Source organism: Bos javanicus, chromosome 3 (genome assembly GCF_032452875.1).
Source record: "Bos javanicus breed banteng chromosome 3, ARS-OSU_banteng_1.0, whole genome shotgun sequence".
NCBI classification, from domain to species: Eukaryota; Metazoa; Chordata; class Mammalia; order Artiodactyla; family Bovidae; genus Bos; species Bos javanicus.
This window is the reverse complement of record NC_083870.1, coordinates 32,794,179-32,821,119: the sequence shown is the minus strand read 5'-3', so window position 1 is coordinate 32,821,119 and position 26,941 is coordinate 32,794,179. Positions and strand designations below refer to the sequence as shown.

The window sequence follows — 26,941 nt, the reverse complement described above, 5'->3', positions numbered from 1 at the left end:
AAACCATAGCCTTGACTAGGTGGACCTTTGCTGGCGAAGTAATGTCTCTGCTTTTCAATATGCTGTGTAGGTTGGTCATAACTTTTCTTCCAAGGAGTAAGCGTCTTTTAATTTCATGGCTGCAGTCACTATCTGCAGTGATTTTGGAGCCCCCCAAAATAAAGTCTGACATTGTTTCCACTGTTTCCTCATCTATTTCCCATGAAGTGATGGGACAGATGCCATGATCTTCATTTTCTGAATGTTGAGCTTTAAGCCAACTTTTTCCACTCTCCTCTTTCACTTTCATCAGGAGGCTTTTTAGTTCTTCTTCACTTTTTGCCATAAGGGTGGTGTCATCTGCATATCTGAGGTTATTGATATTTCTCCCGGCAATCTTGATTCCAGCTTGTGCTTCGTCCAGCCCAGCGTTTCTCATGATGTACTCTGCATAGAAGTTAAATAAGCAGGGTGACAATATACAGCCTTAACGTACTCCTTTTCCTATTTGGAACCAGTCTGTTGTTCCATGTCCAATTCTAACTGTTGCTTCCTGACCTGCATATAGGTTTCTCAAGAGGCAGGTCAGTTGGGCTGGTATTCCCATCTCTTTCAGAATTTTCCACCAGGTAAATAACAGGGAGGGAACACAGCTCCACCCATCAACAGAAAATTGGATTAAAGATTTACTAATTTTGGACTGGACCATCAGAATAAGACCCAGTTTTCACCCCCAGTCAGTCTCTCCCATCAGGAAGTTTCCATAAGCCTCTTATCCTTCTCCATCAGAGGGCAGAAAGAATGAAAACCACAATCCTAGAAAACTAGCCAATCTAATCACATGGACCACAGCCTTGTCTAACTCAATGAAAGTATAAGCCATGCTATGTAGGGCCGCCCAAGATGGATGGGTCATGGTGGAGAGTTCTGACAAAATGTGGTCACCTGGAGAAGGGAATGGAAAACCACTTCAGTATTCTTGCCTTGAGAACCCCATGAACAGTATGAAAAGGCAAAAAGATAGGACACAGAAAGATGAACTCCCCAGGTCAGTAGGTGCCCAATATGCTATTGGAGATCAGTGGAGAAACAACTCCAGAAAGAATGAAGAGAGAGAACCAAAGCAAAAACAATACCCAATTGTGGATGTGACTGATGATGGAAGCAAGGTCCAATTGTAAAGAACAATATTGTATAGTAAAGAACAATACTGCATAAGAACCTGGAATGCTAAGTCCGTGAATCAAGGCAAATTGAAAGTGGTGAAACAGGAGATGGCAAGAGTGAATGTCGACATTTAGTTATCAGTGAACTATAATGGACTGGAATGGGTGAATTTAACTCAGACGACCATTATATCTACTACTGTGGGCAAGAATTCCTTAGAGGAAATGGAGTAGCCATCATAGTCAACAAAAGAGTCCGAAATGTAGTACTTGGGATATAATCTCAAAAAACAGAATGATCTCTGTTCGTTTCCAAGGTAAACCATTCAATATAATGGTAATCCAAGTCTATGCCTCAACCAGCAATGCTGAAGAAGCTGAAGTTGAATGGTTCTATGAAGACCTACAAGGTCGTCTTGAACTAACACCCCAAAAAGATGACCTTTTCATTATAGGGGACTGGAATGCAAAAGTAGGAAGTCAAGAGATACCTGGAATAACAGGCAAAATTGGCCTTGGAGTACGGAATGAAGTAGGCCTAAGGCTAACAGAGTTTTGCCAAGAGACCACACTGGTAATAGCAAACACAGTCTTCCAACATCACAAGAGAAGACTCTACACATGGACTTCACCAGATGGTTGACACTGAAATCAGATTGATTATATTCTTTGCAGCCAAAGATGGAGAAGCTCTATACAGTCAGCAAAAAACAAGATGGAGAGCTGACTGTGGCTCAGATCATGAACTCCTTATTGCCAAATTCAGAATTAAATTGAAGAATGTAGCAAAAACCACTAGGCCATTCAGCTATGACCAAAGTCAAATCCCTTACAATTATACAGTGGAAGTGAGAAATAGATTTAACAAGCTAGATCTGATAGAGTGCTTGATGAATCATGGATGATAGTTCATGATGTACAGGAGGCAGTGATCAAGACCACTCCCAAGAAAAAGAAATGGAAAACAGCAAAATGGCTGTCTGAGGAGGACTTACAAATAGCTCTGAAAAGAAGAGAAGTGAAAAGCAAAGGAGAAAAGGAAAGATATACCCATTTGAATGCAGAGTTCCAAACAATAGCAAGGAGAGATAAGAAAGCCTTCCATAGTGATCAGTGCAAAGAAATAGAGGAAAATAATAGAATGGGAAAGACTAGAGATCTCTTCAAGAAAATTAGAGATACCAGGGGAACATTTCATGCAAAGATGGGCACAATAAAGGACAGAAATGGTATGGACCTAACAGAAGCAGAAAACATTAAGAAGAGGTGGCAAGAATACACAGAAGAACTAAACAAAAGAGATCTTCACGACCCAGATAACCATGATGGTGTGATCACTCACCTAGAGCCAGACATCCTGGAATGTGAAGTCAAGTGGGCCTTAGAAAGCATCACTATGAACAAAGCTAGTGGAGGTGATAGAATTCCAGTTGAGCTATTTCAAATTCTAAAATATGATGCTGTAAAAGTGCTGCACTCAATATGCCAGCAAATTTGGAAAACTCAGCAGTGGCCATAGGACTGGAAAAGGTCAGTTTTTCATTCCAATCCCAAAGAAAGGCAATGCCAAAGAATGCTCAAACTACCGCACAATTGCACTCATCTCACACAGTTGCAAAGGAATGCTCAAAATTCTCCAAGCCAGGCTTCAACAATACGTGAACTGTGAACTTCCAAATGTTCAAACTGGATTTAGAAAAGGCAAAGGAATCAGAGATCAAATTGCCAACATCTGTTGGATCATCGAAAAAGCAAGCGAGTTCCAGAAAAACATCTACTTCTGCTTTATTGACTATGTCAAAGCCTTTGACTGTGTGGATCACAAAAAAACTGTGGAAAATTCTGAAAGAGATGGGAATACCAGACCACCTGACCTGCCTCCTGAGAAATCTGTATGCAGGTCAGGAAGCAACAGTTAGAACTGGACATGGAACAACAGACTGGTTCTGAATCAGGAAACGAGTACGTCAAGGCTGTATATTGTCACCCTGCTTATTTAACTTATATGCAGAGTACATCATGAGAAACTCTGGGCTGGAAGAAGCACAAGGTGGAATCAAGGTTGCCCAGAGAAATATCAATAACCTCAGATATGCAGATGACACCACTCTTATGGCAGAAAGCAAATAACTAAAGATCCTCTTGATGAAAGTGAAAGAGGAGAGTGGAAAAGTTGGCTTATAGCTTAACATTCAGAAAACTAAGAACATAGCATCCTGTCCCCATCACTTCATGGGAAATAGATGGGGAAACAGTAGAAACAGTGTCAGACTTTATTTTTGGGGGCTCCAAAATCACTGCAGATGGTGACTTCAGCTATGAAATTAAAAGTCGCTTACTCCTTGAAAGAAAAGTTATGACCAACATAGACAGCATATTAAAAAGCAGAGACATTACTTTGTCAACAAAGGTCCACCTAGTCAAGGCTATGGTTTTTCCAGTAGTCATGTATGGATGTAAGAATTAGACTGTAAAGAAAGCTGAGTCTGAAGAATTGATGCTTCTGAACTGTAGTGTTGGAGAAGACTCTTGAGAGTCCCTTGGACTGCAAGGAGATCCAACTAGTCAATTCTAAAGGAAATCAGTCCTGAATATTCATCTGAAGGAGTGATGTTGAAGATGAAACTCCAATACTTTGGCCACCTGATGTGAAGAACTGACTCATTTGAAAAGACCCTGATGCTGGGAAAGATTGAAGGCAGCAGGAGAAGGAGATGACAGAGGATGAGATGGTTGAATGGCATCACCAACTCAAATGGACATGAGTTTGAGTAGGCTCTGGGAGTTGGTGATGGACAGGGAGGGCTGGCATGCTGCAGTCCATGGGGTTGCAAAGAGTCGGACATGACTGAGTGACTGGACTGACTGACTGACTGAATCTGGGAAGGGAAGTGAGGCAAAGAAAAGGGAGGGGCAGCCAGGAAACAATAGTGCAGACTTAAGGCAGGGTTCTGATTCCACCTTAAAGTATACAGGTAACAATGTCTCTAAGCTCTTTTACATGTCAGCATTCTTCTTACCATAAAGAAAGCTGAGCACCAAAAAATGATGCTTTTGAACTGTGGTGTTGGAGAAGACTCTTGAGAGTCCTTTGAACTGCAAGGAGATCAAATAAGTCAATCCTAAAGGAAATCAGTCCTGAATATTCATTGGAAGGACTTATGCTGAAGCTGAAGCTTTGGCCACCTGATAGGCAGATCCCACTCACTGGAAAAACCCTAATGCTGGGAAAGATTGAAGGCAGGAGAAGGGGACAACTGTTGGGGATTTTCTCCCTGGGACTTGGAAGCAACGAATCTGAAAGAATGACACTTGGACAGTCTCTTGCAAGGACTGACAAGTTTATTTCTGCAGTCAAGCTTTTTTATAGAAGCAGGAACAAAGAGCTTAAAGTATACAGCCAGCAGAGTGCATACGGAGTTAACACATAATCAGTAAAAACATTTCAAGGACAGCACGCTCTAAATGACTCATGGGCTTATCCCATAACCCACTTTCACAAGTAACATCCCTATTAACTCTTGGCGCTGAGCATAATCAAAGGCGGGAGATGTTTTTCTGTCCGCAGTGCAAAGCTGGGTACTTTTGGCCCTTCGCCATTTTCCCAAGGACTTTCTCCTTTTACGGCTATTTTGCACTACGCTTCCCAACAACAACAGAGGATGAGATGGCTGGATGGCATCACCAATGCAATAGACATAAGTTTGAGCAAGCTAAGGGAGTTGGGGATGGACAGGAAAGCCTGAAGTACTGCAGTCCATGGGTTCTCAAAGAGTCACTGAGCGACTGAACTGAACTGATTCTTCTTATCAGAGAAAGATCACCTGAGGTTCTATTAAAAGAAGCAGAAAAGTTGATCAAGATTACCTGAGACCAGATTAGAGGAGTGGAGGCCCTGCACTCCCCTGCTCTTAGCTTATCAGCAGCCTTCAGTCTGCACCCTTGCTATAAAACTCCTCAGCAAATCATCCCATGTTGGGACATATAGTTTTTTTGGCAACAAAAACTATATCTGCTGTGTCCCCTTTTGCACCTTATTACACTTATGAGGCCTTACATGATATGTATTTTCTACTTCATTCAAAGCTCTATCTTTGAGATTCTAGTTGACACTGATGGACAGAGGCCGAGCTTTTGGTATCACAGTCTATTTGAGGCTTTACCAAGCATGAGAGTTTTACATACATTTAAATTCTTCCCATTTAAATCTTGCCAAAATGTCTCTTGTGTGTACCTCCATAACACACATAGAAATTTCATAGATCTTATCACATTTTCTTTTATCACCTATTTCTCTTTTTTAATCAATTATTCGTCTTTATTAATTATATTGGCCTGATCATATTAGAAAAAGAGATGGAAAAGGTACAAATTAACTACACATAAAAATTGGGCCATAACCACAGATACAAAACCCTTGAGGGAATATGGTTAAAAAAAAATAGGTCAAACAACTTTTAAAATGTAGGTGGTAGAGATGAGTTTCTAAAATAGCAGAAATCATCCAAATTGATTCAAAAATAAAAAGAGGATTTCTGTTTCTGATAAGACAATAGCAATATTACTAAACTTTCCATTTTAAATAACTAAAATGCTAGATAAAAACTTTAAAATATTTTATTAAGAGCATTTTGAGTGCTCTCTTCAGCAGCACAAATGCTAGAATTGGAATGATACAGAGAAGGTTAGCATGCCCTCTGTGTAAGGATGATATGAAAATTAATGAAGACTTCCATTAAAAAAAAAAAGAAAGACAGAAAACCAACACTGTTGAGCTGCAAAGAAAGCAAGAATTCTCAAGTCAGAGACATAGTGATGGTATGAATCAGAGAAATAAGAGGAATTTGAGGGCCTTTGCCAAATTAGGTGAACTTGGGTATCAGTTTCATAGTCTCATGGCACATGGAGTACAGGAGGAAAACTTGGGGATCTGCTCATGGTGGAGAGTATAAGAAGAGACCTTTCCTCCTTTAAGTCAAAGACCCCAAAGTGTTCCACTTTAGTGTGACAGAGAACTAGAAATACTGTTCACTTTCACCAAAGTTTATATGAAATTTGCCTGAAACTTGGCAGTATAACAGAGGAAGGCAACAGCCCTAGAAAACTGAATTCAGGGGCTTCTCTGGTGGCTCAGTGCTTAAAAAAAAAAATTCACCTGTCAATTCAGGAGACTTGGGTTCAATCCCAGATCCAGGAAAGATCCCACATGCCTTGGAATGAATAAGCCTGAGCATCACAACTATTGAATCTGTTCTCTAGTGCCTTGGAGCCAAAACTATTGAAGCCCTCACACTCTAGAGCCCAGGCTCCACAACAAGCGACTAGCTGCACTTGCAACAGTTAGAGAAAAGCCTGAGCATCAACAAAGACCCAGCACAGCAAAAAATAAATAAGTAGATAAAATTAAAATAAAACAAAACAAAAAATCACACTCTAAACAAACAACAAAAAAACCTGAATTCACAGTCTGGTTATCATATTGACTTAAGGTACAAATTTATACTGTCCAAATCCAGACTCACAAACTAAAAATTTAGTTTAACATAGTTCCAAATGAACAGTTATCTAGAGCCTTCACAGATGAAAAATGCACACAATTTCTGGAGGAACACACATAATACCAGATCTCCATGAATCTAAAAGAGGAAATTTTCAATGAAATTTAGCTATTTACAGTCAAAATTCACTAAACGCATGAAAAACAAGGCACTGTCAACCAAGAGAAGCAACAAGATAGGAAAGGGCTCATGAAACTTTGATACTTAACACAAAATATAAACAGCCATGTTTTCATATATTTATAAAAATTAAGGACAATTAAAAAATAGGTGCAGAGAAGACACTACAGAAAGACCAGGAATTTTAAAAATGAAAATTTAATAATTGAAAGTATATTAATTAAAAAATTGGATCCCCCCAAAATAAAGTCAGACACTGTTTCCACTGTTTCCGCATCTATTTGCCATGAAGTGACGGGACCGGATGCCATGATCTTCGTTTTCTGAATGTTGAGCTTTAAGCCAACTTTTTCACTTTCCTCTTTCACTTTCATCAAGAGGCTTTTTAGTTCCTCTCCACTTTCTGCCATAAGGGTGGTGTCATCTGCATATCTGAGGTTATTGATATTTCTCCCGGCAATCTTGATTCCAGCTTGTGCTTCTTCCAGTCCAGTGTTTCGCATATACTCTGCATAGAAGTTAAATGAGCAGGGTGACAATATACAGCCTTGATGTACTCCTTTTTCTATTTGGAACCAGTCTGTTGTTCCATGTCCAGTTCTTTTTCTTTTTTTTTCATTTACTTAGATTTTATTTGATTTTTTCCCACACTGTTCCATAGTCTTCTGGACATAGATATGTACATATTTTGTTAGATTTATAATTAGGTATTTCATTTTTTGGTGCTATTGTAAATGGTATTTTTAAAAATTTCAGTTCTAAATACCTGGAACCAATATAATCTTGTGTGTGTGTGTTTTTTTAACTTTACAATATTGTATTGGTTTTGCCATATACCAGCGTGAATCCGCACGGGTGTACACGTGTTCCCCATCCTGAACCCTCCTCCCACCTCCTTCCCCATACCATCCCTCTGGATCATCCCAGTGCACCAGCCCCAAGCATCCTGTATCATGTATGAAACCAAACTGGCGATTCATTTCATATATGATATTATACATGTTTCAATGGCATTCTCCCAAATCATCCCACCCTCACCCTCTCCCACAGAGTCCAAAAGACTGTTTTATACATCTGTGTCTCTTTTGCTGGCTCGCATACAGGGTTCTCGTTACCATCTTTCTAAATTCCATATATATGCATTAGTATACTGTACTGGGGAGAAGGCAATGGCAACCCACTCTAGTACCCTTGCCTGAAAAATCCCATGGACGGAGGAGCCTGGTAGGCTGTAGTTCATGGGGTCACGAAGAGTCGGACACTTACTGAGCGACTTCACTTTCACTTTTCAGTTTCATGCGTTGGAGAAGGAAATGGCAACCCATTCCAGTGTTCTTGCCTGGAGAATCCCAGGGACAGCGAAGCCTGGTGGGCTGCCATCTGTGGGGTCGCACAGAGTCGGACACGACTGAAGCAACTTAGCAGCAGCAGCAGCATACTGTATTGGTGTTTTCCTTTCTGGCTTACTTCATTCTGTATAATAGGCTCCAGTTTCATCCACCTCATTAGAACTGATTCAAATGTATTCTTTTTAATGGCTGAGTAATACTCCATTGTGTATGTGTACCACAGCTTTCTTATCCATTCGTCTGCTAATGGACATCTAGGTTGCTTCCATGTCCTGGCTATTATAAACAGTGCTGCGATGAACACTGGGCTACACATGTCTCTTTCAATTCTGGGTTCCTCGGGATGTATGACCAGCAGTGGGATTGGTGGGTTGTATGGTAGTTCTATTTCCAGTTTTTTAAGGAATCTCCACACTTTTCTTCATAGTGGCTGTGTTAGTTTGCATTCCCACCAACAGTGTAAGAGGGTTCCCTTTTCTCCACATCCTCTCCAGCATTTATTGCTTGTAGACTTTTGGATAGCAGCCATTCTGACTGGCGTGAAATGGTACCTCATTGTGGTTTTGATTTGCATTTCTCTGATAACGAGTGACGTTGAGCATCTTTTCGAGTGTTTGTTAGCCATCTGTATGTCTTCTTTGGGGAAATGTCTGTTTAGTTCTTTGGCCCATTTTTTGATTGGGTGGTTTATTTTTCTGGAATTGAGCTGCAGGAGTTGCTTGTATATTTTTGAGATTAGTTCTTTGTCAGTTGCTTCATTTGCCATTATTTTCTCCCATTCTGAAGGCTGTCTTTTCACATTGCTTAGAGTTTCTTTTGTTGTGCAGAAGCTTTTAATTTTAATTATATCCCATTTGTTTATTTTTGCTTTTATTTCCAGTATTCTCGGAGGTGGGTCATAGAGGATGCTGCTGTGATTTATGTCGGAGAGTGTTTTGCCTATGATCTCCTCTAGGAGTTTTGTAGTTTCTGGTCTTACATTTAAATCTTTAATCCATTTTGAGTTTATTTTTGTGTATGGTGTTAGAAAGTGTTCTAGTTGGATTCTTTTACAACTGGTTCCCCAGTTTTCCCAGCACCACTTGTTAGAGATGTCTTTTCTCCATTGTATATTCTTGCCTCCTTTGTCAAAGATAAGGTGTCCATAGGTGCGTGGATTTATCTCTGGGCTTTCTATTTTGTTCCATTGGTCTATATTTCTGTCTTTGTGCCAGTACCATACTGTCTTGATGACTGTGGCTTTGTGGTAGAGCCTGAAGTCAGGCAGGTTGATTACTCCAGTTCCATTCTTCTTTCTCAGGATTGCTTTGGCTATTCGAGGTTTTTTGTATTTCCATACAAATTGTGAAATTATTTGTTCTAGCTCTGTGAAAAATACCATTGGTAGTTTGATAGGGGTTGCATTGAATCTATAGATTGCTTTAGATAGTGTACTCATTTTCACTAAATTGATACTTCTGATCCAGAACATGGTATATTTCTCCATCTATTAGTGTCCTCTTTGACTTCTTTCACCTTGTTTTATAGTTTTCTATATATAGGTCTTTTGTTTCTTTAGGTAGATATATTCCTAAGTATATTATTCTTTTCATTGCAATGGTGAATGGAATTGTTTCCTTAGTTTCTCTTCCTATTTTCTCATATTAGTGTATAGGAATGCAAGGGATTTCTGTGTGTTGATTTTATATCCTGCAACTTTACTATATTCATTGATTAGCTTTAGTAATTTTCTGGTGGAATTTTTAGGGTTTTCTATGTAGAGGACCATGTCATCTGCAAATGGTAAGAGCTTTACTTCTTCTTTTCCAGTTTGGATTCTTTTTATTTCTTTTTCTGCTCTGATTGCTGTGGTCAAAACTTCCAAAACTATTTTGAACAGTAGTGGTGAGAGTGGGCACCCTTGTCTTGTTCCTGACTTTAGAGGAAATGCTTTCAATTTTTCACCATTGAGGATAATGTTTGCTGTGGATTTGTCATATATAGCTTTTCTTATGTTGAGGTATGTTCCTTCTACTCCTGCTTTCTGGAGCGTTTTTATCATAAATGGATGTTGGGTTTTGTCAAAGGTTTTCTCTGCATCTATTGATTTAATCATATGGCTTTTATTTTTCAATTTGTTAATGTGGTGTATTACATTGATTGATTTGCAGATATTGAAGAATCCTTGCATCTCTGGGATAAAGCCCACTTGGTCATGATGTATGATCTTTTAACATGTTGGATTCTGTTTACCAGAATTTTGTAAAGGATTTTTGCATCTATGTTTATCAGTGATATTGACCTCTAGTTTTCTTTTTTTGTGGCATCTTTGTCAGGTTTTGGTATTAGGATGGTGGTGGCCTCATAGAATGAGTTTGGAAGTTTACCTTCCTCTGCAATTTTCTGGAAGAATTTGAGTAGGATAGGTGTTAGCTCTTCTCTAAATTTTTTGTAGAATTCAACTGTGAAGCCGTCTGGATCTTGGCTTTTGTTTGCTGGAAGATTTCTGATTACAGTTTCAATTTCCGTGCTTGTGATGGTTCTGTTAAGATTTTCTATTTCTTCCTGGTTCAGTTTTGGAAAGTTGTACTTTTCTAAGAATTTGTCCATTTCTTCCACGTTGTCCATTTTATTGCCATATAATTGCTGATAGTAGTCTCTTGTGATCCTTTGTATTTCTGTGTTGTCTGTTGTGATCTCTCCATTTTCATTTCTAATTTTATTGATTTAATTTTTCTCCCTTTGTTTCTTGATGAGTCTGGCTAATGGTTTGTCAATTTGATTTATCTTCTCAAAGAATCAGCTTTTGGCTTTGTTGATTTTTGCTATGGTCTCTTTTTATTTCTTTTGCATTTATTTCTGCCCTAATTTTCAAGATTTCTTTCCTTCTACTAACCCGGGAGTTCTTCATTTCTTCCTTTTCTAGTTGCTTTAGGTGTAGAGTTGGGTAATTTATTTGACTTTTTTCTTGTTCCTTGAGGTATGCCTGTATGGGTATGATCCTTCCCCTTAGCATTGCTTTTACAGTGTCCCATAGGTTTGGGGTTGTGTTTTCATTTTCATTAATTTCTATGCATATTTTGATTGCATTTTTTATTTCTTCTGTGATTTGTTGGTTATTCAGCAGCGTGTTGTTCAGCCTCCATATGTTGGAATTTTTAATAGTTTTTCTCCTGTAATTGAGATCTAATCTTACTGCACTGTGGTCAGAAAAGATGCTTGGAATTATTTCATTCTTTTTTTTGAATTTACCTAGGCTAAATTTATGGCCCCAGATGTGATCTATCCTGGAGAAGGTTCCGGGTATGCTTGAGAAAAAGGTGAAATTCATTGTTTGGGGGTGAAATGTCCTATAGATATCAGTTAGCTCTAACTGGTCTATTGTATCATTTACAGTTTGTGTTTCCTTGTTAATTTTCTGTTTAGTTGATCTATCCACAGGTGTGAGTGGGATATTAAAGTCTCCCACTATTATTGTGTTATTGTTAATTTCCCCTTTCATACTTGTTAGCATTTGTCTTACATATTGTAGTGCTCCTATGTTGGGTGCATATATATTTATCATTGTTATATCTTCTTCTTGGATTGATCCTTTGATCATTATGTAGTGTCTGTCTTTGTCTCTTTTCACAGCCCTTGTTTTAAAGTCTATTTTATCTGATATGGGTATCACTACTCCTGCTTTCTTTTGGTCTCTATTTGTGTGGAATATCTTTTTCAAGCCCTTCACTTTCAGTCTGTATGTGTCCCTTGTTTTGAGGTGGGTCTCTTGTAGACAACATATATAGGGATCTTGTTTTTGTATCTGTTCTGCCAGTCTTTGTCTTTTGGTTGGGGCATTCAATCCATTTATGTTTAAGGTAATTATTGATAAGTAAGATCCCGTTGCCATTTACTTCATTGTTTTGGGTTCGAGTTTATACAGCCTTTCTGTGTTTGCTGTCTAGAGAAGATCCTTTAGCATTTGTTGGAGAGTTGGTTTGGTGGTGTGGAATTCTCTCAGCTTTTGCTTGCCTGTAAAGCTTCTGATTTCTCCTTCATATTTGAATGAGATCCTTGCTGGGTACAGTAATCTGGGCTGCAGGTTATTTTCTTTCGTCACTTTAAGTATGTCCTGCCATTCCCTCCTGGCCTGAAGAGTTTCTATTGAAAGATCAGCTGTTATCCTTATGGGAATCCCCTTGTATGTTATTTGTTGTTTTTCCCTTGCTGCTTTAATATTTGTTCTTTGTGTTTGATCTTTGCTAATTTGATTAATATGTGTCTTGGGGTGTTTCACCTTGGGTTTATCCTGTTTGGGACTCTCTGGGTTTCTTGGACTTGGGTGATTATTTCCTTCCCCATTTAAGGGAAGTTTTCAACTATTATCTCCTCAAGTATTTTCTCATGGTCTTTCTTTTTGTCTTCTTCTTCTGAGACTCCTATGATTCAAATGTTCGGGCCTTTAACATTGTCCCAGCGTTCTATGAGGTTGTCCTCATTTCTTTTAATTTGTTTTTCGTTTTTCCTCTCTGTTTCATTTATTTCTACCATTCTTTCTTATATCTCATGTATTCTATCTTCTGCCTCCATTACTCTACTATTTGTTCCCTCCAGAGTGTTTTTTATCTTATTTATTGCATTATTCATTATATATTGACTCTTTTTTATTTCTTCTAAGTCCTTGTTAAACCTTTCTTGCATCTTCTCAATCCTTGTCTCCAGGCTATTTATCTGTAACTCCATTTTGTTTTCAAGATTTTGGATCATTTTCACTATCATTATTCAGAATTTTTTATCAGGTAGATTCCCTATCTCTTCCTCTTTTGTTTGGTTTGGTGGGCATTTATCCTGTTCCTTTACCTTCTGGGTATTTCTCTGCCTCTTCATCTTGTTTATATTGCTGTGTTTGGGGTGGCCTTTCCGTATTCTGGCAGTTTGTGGAGTTCTCTTTATTGTGGAGGTTCCTTGCTGTGGGTGAGCTTGTACGGGTGGCTTGTCAAGGTTTCCTGGTTAGGGAAGCTTGTGTCAGTGTTCTGATGGGTGGAGCTGTATTTCTTCTCTCTGGAGTGCAATGAAGTGTCCAGTAATGAGTTATGAGATGTCAATGGGTTTGGAGTGACTCTGGGCAGTGTATATTGAAGCTCAGGGCTATGTTCCTGTGTTGCTGGAGAATTTGTGTGGTATGTCTTACTATGGAACTTGTGGGCCCTTGGGTGGTGCTTGGTTTCAGTGTAGGCATGGAGGTGTTTGTTGAACTCCTGTTTATTAATGTTCCCTGGAGTCAGGAGTTGTCTGGTGTTCTCAGGATTTGGACTTAAGCCTCCTGCTTCTGGCTTTCAGTCTTATTTTTACAGTAGCCTCAAGACTTCTCCATCTATACAGCACTATTGATAAGACATCTAGGTTAAAGATGAAAAGTTTCTGCACAGTGGGGGACACCCAGAGAGCTTCACAGAGTTACATGGAGAAGAGAAGAGGGAGGAGGAGTTAGAGGTGACCCGAACGAGATGAGGTGGAATCAAAAGAGGAGAGAGCGAGCTAGCCAGTAATCACTTCCTTATGTGTGCTCCACAGTCTGGACCGCTCAGAGATGTTCATGGAGTTATACAGAGAGGAGAAGAGGGAGGAAGGAGACAGAGGTCGCCAGAAGGATAAGGGGGGGAATCAAAAGGAGAGAGACAGATCCAGCCAGTAATCAGTTCCCTAAGTGTTCTCCACCATCTGGAACACACAAAGAGATTCACAGAGTTGGGTAGAGAAGGGAAGGGGGAGGGAGGAGATAGAGGCAACCTGGTGGAGAAAAAGGAGAGTCCAGAGTGGGAGAGAGCAGTCAAGCCAGTAATCTCGCTCCCAAGTAAAAATGGGTACTGAAGATTGGGTTCTTGAAGGTACAAAATTGATAACAAATACCAAAAAACAAAGATTAGAAATCTAGAGTACAGGTTGGATTTTCAAAAATACAACATTAAAGGAAAAAAGTCACAAAAATTATTTAAAAATATATATATATTGAAGTTTTTGCTTTAAAAAATAAGGTCTCTCTTTTTTTTTTGTCAAGTAATAGTAGGTTATAAAAATGAAAATTAAAAGAGTAATAGAGGACTTAAAATTTTTAAAAAAATTTAAAAATTAAAGAATGATATTAAAAATAGTAAAAATATATCTAGGACTTTCTCTGGTGTTGTGGGCAGTGTGGGGTCAGTTCATTTTCAGAGAGTTCCTTGGTCTGTCTTATATTTCTCAAGATCTATAGGCCCCTTCCTATGCAGTCGGTACTAACTGCAGGGTTTTAATCTATTGCACCTGTCACTTCCAAGGTGGTTCCCTCCGTTTTAGCTTCTGTTTTCTGGTCTCTTCAGTGTCTGATTTCTGCCCTAACACAAGGGAGTGGTGGTGGACACTTTTTTAGGCTCACTTTTTCAGTTGCACTGTGGGGAGGGAGGGACGCTGCAAACAAATAACACTGGCGTGTGCTCTCAGTGTCTCAGCCACACTGGGTCTGCCCCCACTCACGGCACGTGTGCCCTCCCGTGCCCACACTGCTCAGGCTCTAGGTTGGTCCACTGGGAACCATCCGAGGCTGGCCCTGGGCTGCATGCACCTCTCAGGTCTAAGCCGCTCAGGTTCAGGCACTTGGGTAGTCCTCAGAGGCGCAGACTTGGTTGGGCCTGTGTTTTGTGCCCTTCCCAGGTCTGAGCAGCTCAGGTGATCAGGCATTTGGCAAGCATGGTCGCTGCGACTTATCGCCTCCCCGTGTCCCTGCTGCTCGGTTTTCTGGGTGTACAACTGGCACACCTTCTCAGGCAGATGTTGACTGTCCAGAATCCCAAGAAGTCTTAGTTAGCAAAGAAGCCTGTTTGCAGTTTGGTAGATAATGCCTCTCTGGGGCCGCGATTGCCCCCTTCCGGCTCTGGCTGCCTGTCACCGGAAGGGGATGGTCTGCAGCCAGATAGCTCTGTTCAGTCCTTTGTTCTGTGAGTGGGCCTGACAGTGTCTTAGGTTAGGGCTTTTCACGTAGCTCTAGTCAGTCTTTTGTTCTGTGAGCAGGCCTGGCACTGTCTTAGGGCTTTTCGCATGGTAGCTATCCTACAGTCTCGTTTGCTAGCCCAAGTTAGTTCCCTCAGATTGCCCTTGGGGCATTCAGGCCCAGTCCTTACTCTGAGCAATGCAGCCTGCACCTCCCTGCCCAGCCCCCGCTTGCTTGTGGCGGGTGCAGAGGTCTGCGGTGGTTCTCTGCTGAGGGAGTTACCACTGGGCACATAATCTGTGGGTTTTATTTATTTATTTATTTATCCTCCCAGTTATGTTGCCCTCTGTGGTTCCAAGGCTTGCCACAGACTCAGCAGTGAGAGTGTTTCCTAGTGTTTGGAAACTTCTCTCTTTTTAAGACTCCCTTCCTGGGACAGAGCTCTGTCCCTACCTCTTTTGTCTTTTATATTTTTTCCTACCTCCTTTTGAAGACAATGAGCTGCTTTTCTGGGTGCCTGATGTCCTCTGCCAGCATTCAGAAGTTGTTTTGTGGAATTTACTCAGCGTTTAAATGTTCTTTTGATGAATTTGTGGGGGAGAAAGTGGTCTCCCCGTCCTATTCCTCCACCATCTTAGGACCACCTACCCATGTCCAGTTCTAACTGTTGCTTCCTGACCTGCATACAGATTTCTCAAGAGCTAGGTCAGGTGGTCTGATATTCCCATCTCTTTCAGCATTTTCCACAGTTTGTTGTGATCCACACAGTCAAAGGCTTTGGCATAGTCAATAAAGCAGAAATAGATGTTTTTCTGGAATTCTCTTGCTTTTTTGATGATCCAATGGATGTTGGCAATTTGATCTCTGATTCCTCTGCCTTTTCTAAAACCAGCCTGAACATCTGGAAGTTATGGTTCACGTACTGCTGAAGCCTAGCTTGGAGAATTTCGAGCATTCCTTTACTAGTGTGTGAGATGAGTGCAATTGTGCAGTAGTTTGAACGTTCTTTGGCATTGTCTTTCTTTGGGATTGGAATGAAAACTGACCTTTTCCAGTCCTGTGGCCACTGCTGAGTTTTCCAAATTTGCTGGCATATTGAGTGCAGCACTTTCACAGCATCATCTTTCAGGATTTGAAATACAACTACAGATAGATTAATTAACAGGAAGATATATCAGTTCAGATCAGTCACACAGTCATGTCTGACTCTTTGCAACCCTATGGACTGCAGCATACCAGGCTTCCCTGTATATCACCAATTCCTGGAGCTTGCTCAAACTCATGTCCATTGAGTCAGAAGATATATAAAAGTAAATTTATCAGAATGTAGCTGCAGCTTGTTGAATTTTGACCCCACAAAAGATATGTTCAAATTCTAATCTTTGGTATTATGAATATGACCTTATTCAGGGTTTTGCAGATGGGGTTAAATTAATGATCTTGAGATGAGATCATCCTACATTTAGGACAAAAAAACATTAGATTTAGGGAGGCCCCTAAATATAATGTCTGTCATCCTTATAAGAGAAGGGGGAGGAATATTCAAAACACAGATTCAGAGAGGAAGACCCATAGGTGAAGGCCATGTGAAGTCAGAAGTAGGGAATGGAGTGATGAGTCTACAAGCCAAAGAACACCAAGACTTGCCAACAACCACCAGAAGATAAGAGAGTGACATGGAACAGATTCTTCCCCAGAGCATCCAGAAGGAATAAACCCTGAAGACACAGAATTTCTGCCTTCAGAACTATAAAAGAATAAAACTTATGTGGTTTGAAGACACAGAATTAGTGGTTATTTGTTCCAGCAGCTCTAGTAAATGAACACATAGAAAGAGTGAAAAATATAAAGGTGGAGTTAAGGAATGGTGAGGATTAAGTTAAAGAATCTAATGTAAGTGTAACTGGAGTTCTAGAGAGAGGAGATACAAAGATTGGTAGACAAGATACTTGAAGTGATAATGTCTGAGAATATTCCAGAAGTGATGAAAAATACAATTACTAAATAAAGCCCAATGAATTATTTTCTGAAGGAAAATACAAAATCATACTTAGACATATCATAGTGACCCTCAGTAAGAACAAAGAAAAAAAACTTGAAAATAGCCATAGAAGTTGCAGTTCTAGCAATGGGCAAACAAAAATGTATTTAGAGCACCAAAGTTGCCCTTGTCCAGAAGATATGAGCTAATGCCACAAGTACTTATGTTTCAGTTCTCTGATAAGACCAACCATTATGGGTAAGGGGGAGGGGAAAAGGTGAGAGACCTCTATACTGGACCACATCCTCAATAATAAACCAGAAACTTCCTACAAACTCTAATTATGGAATGGGTTGCTGATGTTTTAAAGCAAGTAAGAAGAGAAAAAGAACAAGAAAAGCAAAGAGACCTACTTGTGTGGTTATAAGAGCTAATCAAGTGTCTTTCAGCTAATCAAGTGTCTAATCACATGTGTTTGCACACTGTATATACAAGGTCTAGGCGGACTAATGACTCACAGAACTTTGATTTGAGTTGTCCCAACTAAACTTGAAAACTGACCTTTTCCAGTCCTGTGGCCACTGCTGAGTTTTCCAAATTTGCTGGCATATTGAGTGCAGCACTTTCACAGCATCATCTTTCAGGATTTGAAATAGCTCAGCTGGAATTCCATCACCTCCACTAGCTTTGCTCATAGTGATGCTTTCTAAGGCCTACTTGACTTCACATTCCAATGGCTTTAGATGTCTGGCTCTAGATAAGTGATCACACCATCGTGATTATCTGGGTCATGAAGATCTTTTCTGTACAGTCCTTCTGTGTATTTCTGCCACCTCTTCTTAATATCTTCTGTTTCTATTAGGTCCATACCATTTCTGTCCTTTATCGAGCCCATCTTTGCATGAAATGTTCCCTTGGTATCTCTAATTTTCTTGAAGAGATCTCTAGTCTTTCCCATTCTGTTGTTTTCCACTATTTCTCTGCATTGATCACTGAGGAGGCCTTCTTGTCTCTCCTTGCTATTCTTTGGAACGCTGTATTCAGATGCTTCTATCTTTCTTTTTCTCCTTTGCTTTTCCCTTCTGTTCTTTTCACAGCTATTTGTAAGGCCTTTCAGACAGCCATTTTGCTTTTTTGTGTTTCTTTTCCATGGGGATGGTCTTGATCCCTGTCTCCTGTACAATGTCGCGAACCTCTGTCCATAGTTCATCAGGCACTCTGTCTATCACATTTAGGCCCTTAAATCTATTTCTCACTTCCCCTGTATAATCATAAGGGATTTGATTTAGGTCATACCTGAATGGTCTAGTGGTTTTCCTCACTTTCTTCAATTTAAGTCTGAATTTGCCAATAAGGAGTTCATGATCTGAGCCACAGTCAGCTCCCTGTCTTGTTTTTGCTGACTGTATAGAGCTTCTCCATCTTTGGCTGCAAAGAATATAATAATCTGATTTCACTGCTGACCACCTGGTGATGTCCACGTGTAGAGTCTTCTCTTGTGTTGTTGGAAGTGAGTGTTTATGACCAGTGCGTTCTCTTGGCAAAACTCTATTAGCCTTTGCCCTGCTTCATTCCGTACACCAAGACCAAATTTGCCTGTTACTCCAGGTGTTTCTTGACTTTCTACTTTTGTATTCCAGTCCCCTATAATGAAAAGGACATCTTTTTTGGGTGTTAGTTCTCAAAGGTCCTGTAGGTCTTCATAGAACCGTTCAACTTCAGCATCTTCAGTGTTACTGGTTGGGGCATAGGCTTGGATTACCATGATATTGAACATGCTAGTAAAGTAATGCTCAAAATTCTCCAAGCCAGGCTTCAGCAGTATGTGAACCATGAATTTCCAGATGTTCAAGTTGGTTTTAGAAAAGGCAGAGGAACCAGAGACCAAATTGCCAACATCCACTGGATCACTGAAAAAGCAAGAGAGTTCCAGAAATCATCTATTTCTGCTTTATTGACTATGCCTGCCAAAGCCTTTGACTGTGTGGCTCACAATAAACTGTGGAAAATTCTGAAAGAGATGGGAATACCAGACCACCTGACCTGCCTCTTGAGAAATCTGTATGCAGGTCAGGAAGCAATAGTTAGAACTGGACACGGAACAACAGATTGGTTCCAAATAGGAAAAGGAGTTCGTCAAGGCTGTATATTTGTCACCCTGCTTATTTAATTTATATGCAGAGTACATCATGAGAAACGCTGGACTGGGAGAAACACAAGCTGGAATCAAGATTGCCGGGAGAAATATCAATAACCTCAGATATGCAGATGACACCACCCTTATGGCAGAAAGTGAAGAGGAACTAAAAAGCCTCTTGATGAAAGTGAAAGTGGAGAGTGAAAAGGTTGGCTTAAAGCTCAACATTCAGGAAACGAAGATCATGGCATCTGGTCCCATAACTTCATGGGAAATAGATGGGGAAACAGTGGAAACAGTTTCAGACTTTATTTTTCTGGGCTCCAAAATCACTGCAGATAGTGATTGCAGCCATGAAATTAAAAGACACTTACTCTTTGGAAGGAGAGTTATGACCAACCTAGACAGTATATTGAAAAGCAGAGACGTTACTTTGCCAACAAAGGTCCATCTAGTCAGGCTATGGTTTTTCCAGTGGTCATGTATGGATGTGAGAGTTGGACTGTGAAAAAAGCTGAGCACCGAAGAATTGATGCTTTTGAACTGTGGTGTTGGAGAAGACTCTTGAGAGTCCCTTGGACTGCAAGGAGACCCAACCAGTCCATCTAAAATGAGATCAGTCCTGGGTGTTCATTGGAAGGACTGATGTTGGAGCTGAAACTCCAATACTTTGGCCACCTCATGCGAAAAGTTGACTCATTGGAAAAGACCCTGATGCTTGGAGAGATTGGGGGCAGGAGGAGAAGGGGACGACAGAGGATGAGATGGCTGGATGGCATCACTGACTCAATGGACATGAATTTGGGTAAACTCTGGGATATGGTGATGGACAGGGAGTCCTGGCATGCTGTGATTTGTGGGGTCGCAAAGAGTCAGACACAACTGAGCGACTGAACTGAGCTGAACTGAACTAAACATGCCCAGAGACCTAATAGAGGTAAACAAAAAACCTATGTGGAGGAGCGGAAATCTGTCTTATGCCTCAGGAAATGCCCCCAGATAATTTTTAAAGTACAGTGGCCAGCAAGCAATTCAAATTTGTGAGCCATGAAACAAAACGACACTATAACAAGAGCAAGAACCAACATAATTTGGAGTCAGCAGAGACAGATTTCAGATGTTGAACGTTTCAGATGCATCTTTTAAAGCAATTATGCTTAATGTGTAATAAAAGTAAATCATAAACTTAAAATTTTTCACTGGAAATTAGAAAGAAAAAAAAAAAAAACAGCATAGACTTTAAAAAGAACCAAATAACATCTAGAATGAAAAAAGCAATAATCAAAATTAAAAACTTCAACAAATGTATGTGGCAATAGATTGAATAGAAACAAAAGACAGAATTTTTGACCAGGAAGATAAAACAGAAAAATATATTGAGAATGCAGCATAAATATATAAAAATACAGAAAATGTAGAGAGGATAAAAGATATATAAAAATAGTTCGAATCTGTTTGATTTGAGTCCTGAAAAGAATAGAGAGAAATGAACCAAAGGGAAAATTTGAAGATAATGTATCTAAGAATTAATGAAAGACTCCAATGCATAGATTTAACAGATTCATTTAATCTAAAGAATAAGTAAAAATAAATCTACAGTCATGAATATCATAGGAAAACTGAAGAAAACCAAAGATGGAGAAAAATCTTAACAGCAGTCAAAGAAAATTTACTTCTGAAGAAATGACAGATTGATCATTGACATATCAGTAGTAACTCTCTCCAGAAGAGAGTGGACTTCAAAGTGCTGAGTCTGAGATAAGAATATTTTTAGGAAAATAATAGTCAAAAGAATTTGTCATCAGCAGGTATTCACTAAAGAAAATTCCAAAGGATAAATTTTAGGCCTAAGGTAATTTTGGGGGGCTCCAAAATCACTGCAGATGGTGACTTCAGCCATGAAATTAAAAGATGCTTACTCCTTGGAAGGAAAGTTATGACCAACCTAGATAGCATATTAAAAAGCAGAGACATTACTTTGCCAAAAAAGGTTCATTTAGTCAAGGCTATGGTTTTTCCAGTGGTCATGTATGGATGTCAGAGTTGGATTGTGAAGACAGCTGAGCGCCAAAGAATTGATGCTTTTGAACTGTGGTGTTGGAGAAGACTCTTGAGAGTCCCTTGGACTACAAGGAGACCCAACCAGTCCATTCTAAAGGAGATCAGTCCTGGGATTTCTTTGGAAGAAATGATGCTAAAGCTGAAACTCCAGTACTTTGGCCACCTCATGCGAAGAGTTGACTCATTGGAAAAGACTCTGATGCTGGGAGGGATTGGGGGCATGAGGAGAAGGGGACGACAGAGGATGAGATGGCTGGATGGCATCACCGACTTGATGGATGTGAGTTTGAGTGAACTCCGGGAGATGGTGATGGACAGGGAGGCCTGGTGTGCTGCAATTCATGGGTCGCAGAGTCAGACACGACTGAGTGACTGAACTGAACTGAACTTAAGTGATCCTAGATGGAAGATCTGAAATAGAAAAAGAATCAAGGAGAAAAAGCTTAGTAAATATATGGGCAAATGTAAATGACCATTGATTCTATAAAAAAATTATAATAATGTATTGTTGGGATGGAAAAATATAGTTTTACAACACTAGACAACAAATCAAGAAGAGGATAAATGGAGTTAAATACTCATTTTAATCTAGAAAGTGGGTAAATATTTTTTTTAATTTAATTTTATTTTTAAACTTTACAATATTGTATTAGTTTTGCCAAATATCGAAATGAATCCACCACAGGTATACCTGCGTTCCCCATCCTGAACCTTCCTCCCTCCTCCCTCCCCTCCCCTCCCTCTGGGTCGTCCCAGTGCACCAGCCCCAAGCATCCAGTACCGTGCATCGAACCTGGACTGGCGACTTGTTTCATACATGATATTATACATGTTTCAATGCTATTCTCCCAAATCTCCCCACCCTCTCCCTCTCCCACAGAGTCCATAAAACTCATCTATACATCGGTGTCTCTTTTGCTGGCTCACATACAGGGTTATCATCACCTGATAGCCCTGTATGTAAGCCAGCAAAAGAGACATAGATGTATAGAACAGTCTTTTGGACTGTGTGGGAGAGGGAGGGGGTGGATGATTTGGGAGAATGGCATTGAAACATGTATAATATCATATAAGAAACAAATCGCCAGTCCAGGTTCGATGCAGGATTCCAGAAGCTTGGGGCTGGTGCACTGGGATGACCCAGAGAGATAGTATGGGGAGGGAGGTGGGAGAGGGGTTCAGGATTGGGAACACGTGTACACCCGTGGCGGATTCATGTTGATGTATGGCAAAATCAATACAATATTGTAAAGTAATTAGCCTCTAATTAAAATAAATAAATTAAAAAATAAAAAAAGAAATAAAACACAGTGAACACATATAATAAATGTAAAGAACAAAATAAGAGGGTGGAAAGAAATCCTAATTTATCAGTAATTAAATTGAGTTTTTGACTGTCTGAGGAGGTCTTACAAATAGCTGTGAAAAGAAGAGAAGTGAAAAGCAAAGGAGAGAAAGAAAGATATAGCCAACTGAACGTAGAGTTCCAAAGAATAGCAAGGAGAGATACAAAAGCCTTCCCCACTGATCAGTGCAAAGACACAGAGGAAAATAATAGAATGGGAAAGACTAGAAATCTCTTCAAGAAAATTAGAAATACCAAGGGAACATTTTATGCAAAGATGGGCTCAATAAAGTACAGAAATGGTATGGACCTAATAGAAGCAGAAAATATTAAGAAGAGGTGGCAAGAATACACAGAAGAACTAAACAAAAAAGATCTTCACAACCCAGATAATCACGATGGTGTGATCACTCACCTAGAGCCAGACATCCTGGAATGTGAAGTCAACTGGGCCTTAGGAAGCATCACTACAAAGCCAGTGGAGGTGATTGAATTCCAGTTGAGCTATTTCAAATCCTAAAAGCTGATGCTGTGAAAATGCTGCACTCAATATGCAAGCAAATTTGGAAAACTCAGCAGTGGCCACAGGACTGGAAAAGGTCAGTTTTCATTCCAATCCCAAAGAAAGGCAATGCCAAAGAATGCTCAGACTACTACACAAGTGCATTCACCTCACACGCTAGTAAAGGAATGCTCAAAATTCTCCAAGCCAGGCTTCAGCAATATGTGAACCGTGAACTTTCAGATGTTCAAGCTGGACTTAGAAAAGGCAGAGGAACCAGAGATCAAGTTGCCAACGTCTGCTGGATCATCAAAAAAAAAAAAAAAAAAAGCAAGAGAGTTTCAGAAAACATCTATTTCTGCTTTATTGACCATGCCAAAACCTTTGACTGCATGGATCACAATAAACTGTGTATAATTCTAAAAGGGATGGAATACCAGACCACCTGACCTGCCTCTTGAGAAATATGTATGAAGATCAGGAAGCAACAGTTAGAACTGGACATCGAACAATAGACTGGTTCCAATTGGGAAAGGAGTACGTCAAGGCTGTATATTGTTATCCTGCTAATTTAACTTATGTGCAGAGTACATCATGAGAAACGCTGGGCTGGAAGAAGCACAATCTGGAATCAAGATTGCTGGGAGAAATATCAATAACCTCAGATATGCATATGACACCACCCTTATGGCAGAAAACAAAGAAGAACTAAAGAGCCTCATGATGAAAGTGAAAGAGGAGAGTGAAAAAGTTGGCTTAAAGCTCAACATTCAGAAAACAGATCATGGTATCCTGTCCCCTCACTTCATGACAAATAGGTGGGGAAACAGTGGAAACAGTGTCGGACTTTATTTTTGGGGGCTCCAAAATCAGTGCAGATGGTGACTGCAGCCATGAAACTAAAAGAAGCATACTCCTTGGAAGGAACCAATATAGACAGCATATTGAAAAGCAGAGACATTACTTTGCCAAAAAAGGTTCATTTAGTGAAGGCTATGGTTTTTCCAGTGCTCACATATGGATGTGAGAGTTGGACTATAAAGGAAGATGAGTGCCGAAGAATTGATGCTTTTGAACTGTGGTGTTGGAGAAGGGTCTTGAGAGGCCCTTGGACTGCAAGAAGGCCCAACCAGTCCATCCTAAAGGAGATCAGTCCTTAGTGTTCAATGGAAGGACTGATGTTGAAGGTGAAACCCCAAAACTTTGGCCACCTGATGCAAAAAGTGCTAACAAACACATGAAAAGATACACAACATCACTCATTATCGGAGAAATGCAAATCAAAACCACATGAGGTACCATCTCATGCCAATCAGAATGGCTGCTATCCAAAAGTCTACAAACAATAAATGCTGGAGAGGGTGCAGAGAAAAAGAAGCCTCTTACACTGTTGGTGGGAATGCAAACTAGTAGAGCCACTATGGAGAACAGTGTGGAGATTCCTTAAAAAACTGGAAATAGAACTGCCATATGACCCAGCAATCTCACTGCTGGGCATACACACCCAGGAAACCAGAATTGAAAGAGAAACATGTACGCCAATGTTCATCGCAGCACTGTTTATAATAGCCAGGATATAGAAGCAACATAGATGTCCATTGGCAGACAATTGGATAAGAAAACTGTGGTATATATACACAATGGAATATTACACAGCTATTGAAAAGAATGCATTTGACTCAGTTCTAATGAAACTGGATGAAACTGGACCCTATTTTACAGAGTGAAATAAGTCAGAAAGAAAAACACCAATATACATTAATATGGTATATTAACGCATATATATGGAATTTAGAAAGATGGTAATGATGACCCTGTATGTGAGAGATGGCAAAAGACACAGCAAAAGAGACACAGATGTAAAGAACAGACTTTTGGGCTCTGTGGGAGAAGGCGAGGGTGGGATGACTTGAGAGAATAGCATTGAAACATATTCATATGTGAATATCATTATCATATGTGAAATAGATGGCCAGTCCAGGTTCAATGCATGAGACAGGGTGCTCAGGGCTGGTGCACTGGGATGACCCTGAGCAATGGGATGGGGAGTTAGGTGGGAGGGAGTGTCAGGATGGAGAACTCATGTACACCCATGGCTGATTCATGTGAATGTATGGCATAAACCACCACAATACTGTAAAGTAATTAGCCTCCAATTAAAATAAATTTAAAAAAAAAAAAGAAAGAAAAGAAAAGACCCTGATGCTGGGAAAGATTGAGGGCAGGAGGACAAGGGGATGACAGAGGATGAGATGGTTGGATGGTATCACTGACTCAATGAACATGATTCTGGGTAGACTCTGGGAGCTGGTGATGGATAGGGAGGCCTGGCGTGATGTGGTCCATAGGGGTCACAAAGAGTTGGACATGACGGTGTGACTGAACTGAACTGAACTGAAATTGAATGTAAATGAATGACATGAACTAGTCAAAAGACAAAGTATCACACTGAATTTTTTGAACATCAAATTATATATTATTTACAAGAGAAATATCTAAAATTTCAAAGACCTGAAAATATATAGAATATGTCCTTTGCTCATAATCCATTTATACTGGAAATCTACTAAAGAAAGACAAAAAAGGACTTTCTTTTATTTAGAATTTAGGAAGTACTCATGGAATAGAGAAGAAATCATAATATAAATCACAGAATATTGTGAATGATAACGCTAATATATATATATATATATATATATATATATATATATATATATATTGCTCAAGATATATGGGAAGCAGCTACAGTTTGGAGAGAATTTACAGCCTTAAATGCATATGTTAGGGAAAAAAAGGGGGGGCGGTCCTAAGATGGTGGAGGAATAGGATGGGGAGACCACTTTCTCCCCCACAAATTCATCAAAAGAACATTTGAATGCCTAGTAAATTCCACAAAACAACTTCTGAATGCTGGCAGAGGATATCAGGCACCCAGAAAAGCAGCCCATTGTCTTCAAAAGGAGGTAGGAAAAAATATAAAAGATAAAAAGAGAGACAAAAAGGTAGGGATGGAGATCCATCCCAGGAAGGGAGTCTTAAAAAAGAGAGAAGTTTCCAAACACCAAGAAACACTCTGACTGGTGAGTCTGTGGCGAGCCTTGGAACCTCAGAGGGCAACATAACCAGGAGGAAAAATAAATAAATAATTAAAACCCACAGATTACATGCCCAAACGTTACTCCCAGTGGAGAAGCAGCGCAGACATCTGCATCTGCCACTAGCAAGCAGGGGCTGGGCAGGGAGGCGTGGCTGCATTGCTTGGAGTAAGGACCAGGCCTGAATGCCCTGAGGGCAATCTGAGGGAACTAACTTGAGATAGCAAACCAGACTGGGATAGCTATCCCACGAAAAGCCCTAACCTAAGACACCACCAGGCTGGCTCACAGAACAAAGGACTGAGCAGAGCTGGCCGGCTGTGGACAGTCCCCTACTCTGCTGGAGACAGGCAGGTGAGGGCAGCCAGAGCCAGAAGCGGGCAATCACGGCCCCAGAGAGGCATCATCTACCAAACTGCAAGCAGGCTTCATTGCTAACCAAGACTTCTTGGGATTCTGGATGGTCGACATCCACCGGGAGGGTCGCAGCCAGAGATCAGCTCCCCAGAAGAGACACACAGCACACCTGAGAAGGTAGGCTGGTTGTACACCCAGAAAACCGAGCGGCAGGGACAGGGGAGGCAATAAGTCACAGCAACCATGCTCGCCAAGCACCTGGTCACCTGAGCTGCTCAGACCTGGGAAGGGCACAAAACACAGGCCCAACCGAGTCTGCGCCTTTAGGAGTACCTGAGTACCTGAACCTGAGCGGCTTAGACC

General features: G+C 40.2%; 1 non-coding gene across 1 annotated transcript; it reads left to right on the top strand.

Annotated features, from left to right (window-relative positions):
• The first annotated feature begins 5,780 nt into the window (after window positions 1–5,780).
• LOC133245414 (U6 spliceosomal RNA) lies at window positions 5,781–5,887 on the top strand. Its single transcript, XR_009735678.1, has one exon. It is a non-coding gene; the product is annotated as a U6 spliceosomal RNA (small nuclear RNA).
• Window positions 5,888–26,941: the final 21,054 nt, after the last annotated feature.